Raw genomic sequence first — 9749 nt, 5'->3', positions numbered from 1 at the left:
GGTGTTACCTAAACTATACTCATATTCATTAATAAACTTTCATTTGAGCTTCTCTTGAATGTCACTATGGGTTGACTATTCAACCATCACTTGATTTTAAAATTTCTTCTGTATATTTGGACATATTCTGGGAAACCTGCCTGTTTGAAGACCTAACATAGCAAGACATACTAGCAGCATCTTTGAAAGCGCAAAGCCAAAGCCAGGATGAACGTGCCCCAAAATACGTTGCTGGCCACACAGGACCATCTATATTATATTTAGGAAAATAAGCAACCTTGGGGCCAGCACCAGCTCTGACTCCATCAGGCCTGCTGTCGTCATGAAATAAAAGTGTTGAGTGCCTACTTGCTTCCCCTGAGGCAAGATGGAGCCTTGAACTATCCGGTTTCAGGTAATGGTTTACCTGAGTTCGTCACTGATAAATGTTTCCTTCTCTGGTTTTCCTTCCACTTCTCCTCCTGCCTTTTGCAGTATGACTGGCTGAAGTGAAACCCAGGGGAAAGGGAGCAGACGTGGAGAGTGCCCTGACTCAAGGTGACACATAGCAGGAGCAATGAAAGTCTCATGACATCAGTCCTGTGTGATGCAGAGGTCAAGGTGTACACCGTATGTGGGCTGGAAGTGAACAGCTTAAATCAATGAAACTAGACATTCCGGGCTCATAGTGGGGAGGCGGGGCGCCTGAGGGGGCAAGCCTCCAGGAGATGGAGATGGTCCATCTCTGGGTTTCAGCCTTGCTCAGGAAGCTCTTGAGTATATCTCTTTACAACTCAGGCTTCTGTGTCTGGTCTATAAATGGAAGGGTTTGTGCTCAGAGTTTTCCAAAGGGTCTTATGTGTGAGCATGTGAGTGTGTGGATGTAAGCATGTATAAGAGGGTGTGTGTGTTGGGGAAGGAGGAGGAAGAGAATGGTATGAACAAAGCAGTGGGGTTCAAGCTCATTTTTCTAAAAATCGTAGTCAGCTTGTCTAGACTCCAGGCCACTTGCCTGGTGTTGGCAAGTGATGTTACAGCTGGAGTCTGAGTCTGAACTTCTTTCTCAGGGAACCCAAGTCTTTCCATTACGGTTTTCAGCTGATTCGATGAGGCCCACCCACATCAATATGGATTATTTAGTTGAGTCTATACTGTAATCTTGATGGACATGTGTTTGAGTAAACTCCGGGAGTTTATGATGGACAGGGAGGCCTGGCGTGCTATGATTCATGGGGTTACAAAGAGTCGGACACGACTGAACGACTGAACTGAACTGAACTGATACTGTAATCTCACGAAGTAAGTAGTATTAGCACCATTGTACAGATGAGGAAACTGAGGTTTAGAGAACGTATTAGGTTTCTTTGGAGCACGCGTGCATGCATGCTAAGTCTTCAGAGAAACAGAATAATAGGATATGTGGGAGTGTGTGTGTATACAATTCTATCTTTCCCTGTCTGTCTACCTATCTATCAATCAAGACATTCATTTTAAAGAATTGGCCCACACTTGTGGGGACTAGCCAGTCCAAATTGTGCAGGGCAGACTGGCTAGCTGAGAAACAGGAGATTTGATGTTACAGCTAGAGTCTGAGGGCCACCTGGAGGCTGAATTTCTTCTTTCTCAGGGAATCTGTCTTTTTCTTAAGGTTTTTCAAGTGATTGGAGGAGGTCCTCCCACATTATGGAAGATAATCTTCTTTACTCAGTGTCTACTGATTCACATGTTAATCATACCTAGAAAATACCTTCAGAGCAGCATTGAGACTGATGCTGACTAAATATATGGGGACTGTGGCCTAGCCAAGTTGACCTGTAAAATTAGCCATCATAGAGAAGTGAAGCAAGCCCACATCATCAGCTGTAAAAAGGGGCCAAGAGTTGACTCTGAGTCTGTCCTCGGAGCCCGTGGCTGTCACCTCTACCTTTCTCGCCTATGTTAGTTGCCAGCTTGGCTGTGTGCAGATGGTCCACACTCTCTACTCCCAGATGTCTCAGCAGTAAAATGACCACACAATTTCTGCTCTGCTCACTTCCTAAGAGAGTAGTGGCCACTGGGGGTAATGTGTCCTAAAGCTCTTAGCATGATCTGAGTAAATGTCAGTTTAGTGCCATTTAGTAAATGGTGCTAAAAATCTAGGATCTTTCTTCTCCGTTCACCCTATTCAAAAGAATTTCTTTGGGAATGTAAATCAGCATAACCCTTTTTGGAGACCAGTTTGAAATTTTCTTTCAATATAAAAATGTGAATCCTCTGTAATCTTATAGTCCCACTTCTAGGAATCTTATTTTACAAATGGCTAAAGACAAAGTTATAAAGATTCTATTGTAACATTGCTTAAAAGGCAAAAAAAAAAAAGAATGTGAAAGCAATATGAATTGCTCTACAATAAGGGAACACATAACAAAATGATAATAAATCCATTCTGTGAATGGCCATATGGTTATTAAAAAAGAATAAGATGCTGCTATACAGGTGACCTTGGAAAGATGTCTGGGATATATTGTTAAGTGATGAGAATAATATGTCAAATAATATGCTGGGATGGTCCTTTAATATAAGAAATGAAAACTATGTATATGTATATGTTGATAAACATAGAAAATGCCGATATATACATATGAAATTGGCCCCCCTGAGGAATGAGATTAGAAAGAGAAGAGAGAATTGTCTCTTTGCACATTCTGTGTGTATTTCTATATTCTCTGAATGTGTTGTGATTTTTTCACTTATTTAGGTATTTGTTACTAAATTTTTCAAGAAGTCAAATGAAGATTTAAACATAAAATTTTAACCTTAGTCTATTTTCTTTACTGTTAAGTTGACTGCTCCCTCCCACCCTGTATTATGGGGCTACACTAATTTGCATAGCTTTGCTAAAGCATTATTTAGGAAGGGAGTGACAAGATGAGACCACCTTGACATTATAGGGATGTTTGGGGAAGACATCTCCTAGCCTGTTCTCTTGACCACCAGACATGATGATGCCCACAGGAAGTGTTTCTGGCAAGTCTTGTCGTTACCATGTCTGACAATACCCAGACTGTTAGATGCCTGGAGACAGAGGTGTGAATGCCAATGACAGCTCAGTGGGAATGAGCCAGATTTTCTCTGGCTTTCTGTATTTGGAGAGCAGTTTATGCAGGCCTGGAGAGCAGTGATTTGGTTAGAAATGATGAGCTCTCTGGAGAAAAGATCTTTCAATAAAAGAAAAATAGTAATAATTTATCTTCCCTTTGCAAAGGAGAGCTGCTGGGATGGTATTTTCATCTACTATTAATATATAAAGAGATAATGAATTCCAGGCAGATGCTGTTTCTCTGCTCCCACCTATTGCTCTGAAGAGCTTTTAGGACTTTCTACCCAACCAGAGTAGATCTTCGAGTGATTAATATCAAGGTGGCATTAGCTATCAATTTTAGGTTTTCTGAGGGCAGTGACTGAAGTATCTGATCTTTATCTCAGAATCCCTCAGCAGCTCTTGGCATCTGTGTGGTGGGCACTCATGGGAGCAGAACTCATCCTCTGCTGTCTGTTCTCTTCAGAAAATATTTGCAACTCACATTTGATCCTGGTGTTACGTTGCTGAAGTTCTTCATTGCTTTCTTCTGGCTCTAAGCATCAGGTCCAGAGCTCATACCACATCCTACCAGGCCTTTCATGCTGGGCTGACGGTCAGCCCAGTTGTACTGGTTTCACCACCCAGGTTGTTGCCAGTCATCTTCCCTTCTGACCTGCCAGGTCTGTGCCTTTGCAAATTGCTAAATGTTTATATTACCCTGTCCCTGCCCAGCTCTCTGCCTCATTGCCTGCTCCTCACCCCTATAGTTACATTCTGACTTTCTCTGGTTTCCTTGAATGTGCTGGTTCCAGGACACCTCTGTCCCGACTCCTTCTCTGTCTTCCGCTGGGGAAATCTCAGTTTCTTGTCACCTAGTCACTAATTCTTTTTCACTCTTCTGATCTCAGGTTGGAACGTCTAGTCTGCAGGGGTCTGCCCTGAACCCTCATCCCCCAGACAAAGTATACTCTCAGAGCACTCTACAGTTTCCTTTAAGCATTAATCACAACTTTAATCAAATGACTATTTGGGTAATTGTTTATGATAGACTCCATGAGGTCAGCAAACTCCTCTTGTTCTCCCAGTACCAATGTTTGCCACACAGAAGATTCTTAATAAATATTTGATGGAGTGAAAGAATAAATAAAAGTTTAGGCCAAAGCAATGTGAATCATCAGCATCTTTTTCCTAGAGCTATTCAGACTCTACAAATAAACCTCGTTGAATAAGAAGAGCTTTAATTTAAGTGCTTCCTGCATACTAATTTCATCCATGTTTGAAATGCAGTCTCTCAGTTTTCCTGGCTCTACTGCAGCTGGGCAGATCTAATTGAACTACTTAGGGCCACTGGTTTATTTTTCTCTTTTCTCTCTCCTTTTATTTATTTATTTACTTTTAGTATTTTCTTTGCCACTACTTCCTAATTATATCTCTAATTTCCGGAATCAGGGTTAAGTAATGTTAAATTTCATCTGCATATGAGAAGTCTATGAGAACTAACCTGGAAACAGATATAAAAGGCAGAGCTTATGGAATTCCTCATAAGTTCTGTAGCCTGACTTATTTTAGACCCTAGGATTTGAGCATGTGCTAATTTGTCAGTTTTGTTTATCTAAATCAGTTATATTTTTCTTTATTTATTTGCAGGAAAAAAAAATTTCCCACGTGAAGGAATCATTTTGAGTAATATGATTTTGAGTAAAAATCATTTTGAGTAATATTATAACAAACTGAAGGTGGGCACACACATCCTGAATGCCATTGCCAGGATTTCTTCTTTTCTTAAAAAATTTGGTTTCAATTATAATAGTTGTGTGTGTGTGTGTGTGTGTGTGTGCGCGCGCGCACACGCGTGCATGTGCTCAGTTGTGTCTGACTCTTTGCGACCCCATGGACTGTAGCCTGCCAGGCTCCTCTGTTCATGGAATTTTCCAAGTAAGAATACTGGAGCAGGTTGCTATTTCCTGCTCCAGGGATCTTCCCAACCCAGGAATTGAACCCATGTCTCCTACATTGGCAGGTGTATTCTTTACCACTCTGCCATCTGGGAAACATCAAATAGCCATTTCCATGAATGATCCCTATGCTGCATATCCCTACCAACCATCAGTCTTTTTATTCAACATGAATAGTCAAGAGAAATCCCTGCATTAAACCTTAAAATACCATTGCAAACACCCAACTAAAACTCCCAAACCAAACCAAACAACACATAGTAATTTTTTCTCAGAATGGAAAACACATTTTTCTCTAGGTATTATCAATACTTATTTTTAAATAATGTATTCATTTCCCAAGGTTCTCCTTAAGCTGAAATGACTCTCCCCAATGCCTATAAGCTTTGAATGATTAGATAAAATAAAATCTCCTAGGCAGATTATAATGTAAACATATGAAGGAAAAAGAATAATGGTGAGCAAGAGAGAAGAACATTTTTGTTAGAATGACAAAAAAGGATGATATTAAAAAATATGAAAGATTAGAAAATCTCCCAAATGGTACAGTTTAGGCCCTAGTGAAAGCCAATTTGAGCTGCCCAGAGCCCTGACAGGGGCAGATGACACAAGCCAGTTTAGTTTGAAGGAGATATTCTGGTTAATTCCAAAATAGACCTCAGTCCCTCCAGTCCCCTCTCCCTAGAGAGCACAGGTTTCCCCACCTGGGGAGCATTCTCAAGGTTAATCATTAGACTCCAACTGTTCCCCAAGTCAACATGTGTGAAGACAGGAAACCCAAAAGATGAGGTTCGGCAGCAGCAGTTAATTCTTTGGTTTTCAAATTGGCGTGAAGTTAATTTACAATGCTGTGTTATTTTCAGGTGTATAGCAAAGTGAATCGGTTATACATGTGCATATATCCAATTCTTTAAGATTTTTTTCCCATATAGGTCCTTACAGAATATTGAGTAGAGTTCCCTGTCCTTACTAGTTATCTATTCTATACATAGTAGTGTGTATTGCCAATCTCAATTTCCTGATTTATCCCTCCTCCCCCTTCCCCTTCTGGTAGCCACAAATTTGTTTTCTTCAAACATGACTCAATTTCTATACTGTAAAGAAGTTCATTTGTACTATTTTTTTAGATTCCACATATAAGTAATATCATATGATATTTGTCTTTCTCTGTTTGACTTACCTCACTCAGTATGACAATTTCTCGGTCCATTCATGTTGCTGCAAATGGCATTATTTTGTTCTTTTTTAATGGTTGAGTAATATTCCACTATATATATGTACCACATCTTCTTTATCCATTCCTCTGTCAATGAACATTTAGGTTGCCTCCATGTATTTGCTGTTGTTAATAGTGAGTAGCAGTTAATTCTTGATGGCAATGTTCCACTTAATAGAGTCTGAAAATGTAGTGGACTTTGTTTTTTTAATGTCCCTGGGATTTTTCCACACAGGAATCTGTATCCAGCAAGGCTTTAAGTGAGACACACCTGTGAAGCAGTTCTTTCTCATTCTTATTATTGAGGAGCAGGAGGGAAGAAGATAACCTCTTCTTTGGTCCACATGGCCTCAGTTAGGAAGGAAGGAATCTCCTCAGGGCCTCAAGCCATGGCAGCCTCCCACTGTGCTCCCTCCCAAAATGGGCAGAAAGCAATTATGGAACTTCTACCTCCTCAACTGAAGGAACAGGCTGAGAACAAAAGGCTTCAGCTTAAATTTTACAAAATTTTTGTTTAAAAAAATTCTACAAAAACAGAACTTCTGACTTGTCTAAATTCAGTTGTAAAACAGGGCTTGAGGTTGACTCTCAAAAGCTTAGGTAGTGACAGCAAGCTTACTGGCATTCTCATGTTGCCAGATTACTGATGTGAATAACAATACTGGGGCCTTCTATTGGCATAGGGAATGTGTGGTTTCATTTTTAAGCTATCACAATCACAATAGAAAGTTTGGCTTTTGTTGTTTCCATGTTGATTTGTTGAAGAGGGAATGTAGATGGTGGATGGGAAAGGATAAATATTTCCAAGTGAAGATTAATAGTCCCCAGATTGCTATTGTTATGAAAGCTAATAAAGTAATGTAATTTAAAGTTTCTAAATGAATATATATTTATTTTCAATCAGTCCAGGATATAAGGGTTAAAGAAGGGCTCCTGGTAGGCCAGGATTAAGAAATGCTTGAGACATCAGGCACAGTGGTGTTTCGTGACCACTCTCCACATATCAAGGCATTTTGCACTGAAAACTTAAAATAAGAATGCTTGCCAATAGACCTTACAGCAAAATAAATTTTTATGTTTCTCTGCTTTCAAAGTTTTAATCCAACCATCAGCATCAGAATGCTTTTTGTTGTAACTAAAGAAAAATCAACTGAAAGTAACCTAAGAGAACACATATATTTTATGTAACAAAGCATTTAAAATTTCAGTGGTTCCAGTATTATTTAATTTAGTGTTCATATGACATCATCAAGATTCCAGTGTCTCTCCATCTCTCCTCTATAATAAGTTGGTTTGTCTTTTACCCGAATTTCCTCATGGCCCCAAAATGGCTGCCATCATTCCGACCCTCAAATGCAAATAGAAATATCCAGAGATAGCAAAGAGTCTGTTTCCTTTTGTGTGTCTCCCTTTGTATCAATAAAGAACACTTCCCCTGAGCTTCCAGCATATTTTACACCTCACTGTTGGAAGGATGGAGGCACAGGGAGGAACAGAGTTTAGTGGGCAATAAAAAAACATTTGTCACAAAGTTGGAGTTTGACATACTAAACACAGGGAGGAAAGCTTCCCTAGGAGTGAGGGTAGTCTCATGTGCTTGGTTACTGAAAATATTTTGACTTCAACCTTTCCCCACTTTCACAAAGGGATGAAGCAATTTCTTGTTTGGAAATGAAAAGAGGGAGAGATGGCGTGTTGACAGAACATGGGTTTTAGATGTGATCTTAGGTGATTCCCAAGTAGGGTCAGTGTTAGTGTTTCTTCTGAAGTTTCCTCTTCATAATAACTTTCCCCTTTTGTAAGAAGAGTTCAGCGTTGTAGAGACCTGGAGAACGCATCTACTGTATCTTTCCCTTCTTAGGGAATGATAAGGGTAAGAATCGGAGATCTGTTCTCTATCAGCTGACATCTCTCTGAAGCAAAATGAATAATACTCAAGAGGTTTATCAAAGTCTCTCAGTAAGTAGAGAGGATAGCAGGGAAATGAATTTTGGGGACCATGGCATACAAATGGGGGATATGAAGACTTCTCTAGGATCTGGGGATGCAGAGGTTGCAGTCTCTTTAAGTAACTTATTTCAGAGTCTAGCTATTCCCACTATCCCCTTACACTGCAAATCTTACAGGTTCCGTGTTTTGTTTTGTTTTTTTTCCCTGAAAAGGAGATATTCATGGGTTTCTATGTCCTATGTAATGATCCCAGTTCTTGAAAAATGACTAAGAAAGGCAAAAAGAAAAGTGACTGTGAGAAAATTAAAAAGTGGGGAGACAGGGAAGAGAAAAAAAAAAACAGATAACTTGGATATTTCAGAATTGAAAAAGAGGAGGTTAGTAAGCAAAAGAAAATTGAGGAACAAAAAAAGTCTACTTCTCTATCTTTGAAAATATTATCTATAATTCTAGCGTAGAAGTCAATGGCAAAGAGTGGAAATAGAGCATAGGATACTGTATTTTCTAGGTTTTGATTTGAAAGAAAACAGTCAGATACTCAGCACACAAGTGGTGATTACATTAAAGCCATTTCATTTTGTGCCTTCTTTTTTTTTTTTTTCATCCCTAGATTCCCTAGTTCCCCACACAGTTTTATTTTTAAGGCCTTTGTGCAAGACAAAATGACCAGAGAAGAACTGTTTTTTAAAAAAGGGTTTGAAGTTTGTTTGCTTAACAAAGTGTTTGCAGTCATAATTAGGTTGCATATTAAAGTTCAAAACCATCTCATGTTGGAAGTGACTGAAAATTGTTACCATCTGATGGCTTTGTGGGTAGAGCTTTCAGAAACGACACTTGCACGCACTGAGGGATAAAAACACAGTTTCTGGGCATTGTCCTGGGGAAACTTTAAGGATCTGGGCAACACTCAGACGGCAGACTTCCCATAGTGGCATCACGGGTCTTAAATCTGACCATTGTAATGCTAGGCCTTGATCTGTTGGAGTCATCCCAGTTTGATTCAGTCCTTTTGCTATTCTTATCTCTGGACCACTCATCTATCTGTGGGAACAGAGAAGCCACACTGAATTGTATTTCCTGAGTACAGTTTTGCAACTCTCACCATGGGAAATCCATTACAAAGTCAGGTTTTCTGGGGAAGAGAGAGTGTCAAAGAGAAGGAAGAGAGAGAAAGACTGATTTAGGGTGCCCAGGGTGAGTCAGCTCCTCATCTGTTGTGTTGAAAGACAAAACTGTCTTTAATTTAACCAGTACTCACTTCCATCTTCACTGTAATGTGAAGCCTATTTGGGAATAGAAAGGGAAGTTTTATATGACAGATTTCAAACATCTTGCCCCAGGCAGGAGCCTCACTATTTCTGAGAGGGAAATCTCTTTCCCAGTCTCCACACCTGAATCTTTTCACTCAGAAGGAAATGAAACAATGGAAGTTTGTCTGTTCTAATGATAAGCACAAGGCAAGAATTAGGTCTTAATAAACCCTATGATGGGGCATAATTATGCATTAGGTAGTACAGATGACCATGGTGTTTGGAGCCATCACAGGCATTGTGTTGGCTGAATGCAGTCTATATGTGGGTTTGGTCTA

This window comes from Cervus canadensis, chromosome 20 (genome assembly GCF_019320065.1).
Source record: "Cervus canadensis isolate Bull #8, Minnesota chromosome 20, ASM1932006v1, whole genome shotgun sequence".
Classification (NCBI taxonomy): Eukaryota; Metazoa; Chordata; class Mammalia; order Artiodactyla; family Cervidae; genus Cervus; species Cervus canadensis.
The sequence above is the reverse complement of the archived record's forward strand: the minus strand, read 5'-3'. Positions refer to the sequence as shown.